Below are 567 nucleotides of genomic sequence, written 5' to 3'. Positions count from 1 at the left end.
TGCAAAGAGATCAAACCAGTCAATCCTAAAGGAAATCAGTCCTGAATATTCATTGGAAGGACTGATGCTAAAGCTGAAGCTCCAATACTTTGCCCACCTAATGCAAAGAACTGACTCACTGGAAAAGACCCTGATGCTGGGAAAGATTGAAGGCAGGAAGAAAAGGGCATGACAGAGGATGAGATGGTTGGATGGCATCACTGGCTCTATGGACATGAGTTTGAGCAAGCTCTAGGACTTGGTGATGGACAGGGAAGCCTGGAGTGCTGCACTCCATAGGGTCGCGAAGAGTTGGATATGATTGAGTGACTGAACTGAACTGATGTTTCCCAAAGGAAGAAACAGGAGCTAATCTACCTGGAATTTTCTCTTACACGGACAATTTTTTAATAGCCCAGCAAGGGGGTGGTTCTCCATTGCTCCATCATATGATCATATGAAGAAAAATCAATTATTACAAGGATACTAAATGCTGATCTGGGAAGAAGATGGATATATATGTGATTATGACTAAGGGAGAGCCACTTTAGCAGGGAGATATATATATATATATATATATATATATAT

Source organism: Bison bison, unplaced genomic scaffold, assembly GCF_000754665.1.
Source record: "Bison bison bison isolate TAMUID 2011002044 unplaced genomic scaffold, Bison_UMD1.0 scf7180017864336, whole genome shotgun sequence".
In the NCBI taxonomy this organism is placed as follows: domain Eukaryota; kingdom Metazoa; phylum Chordata; class Mammalia; order Artiodactyla; family Bovidae; genus Bison; species Bison bison.
Note: the sequence above shows the minus strand (reverse complement) of the source record.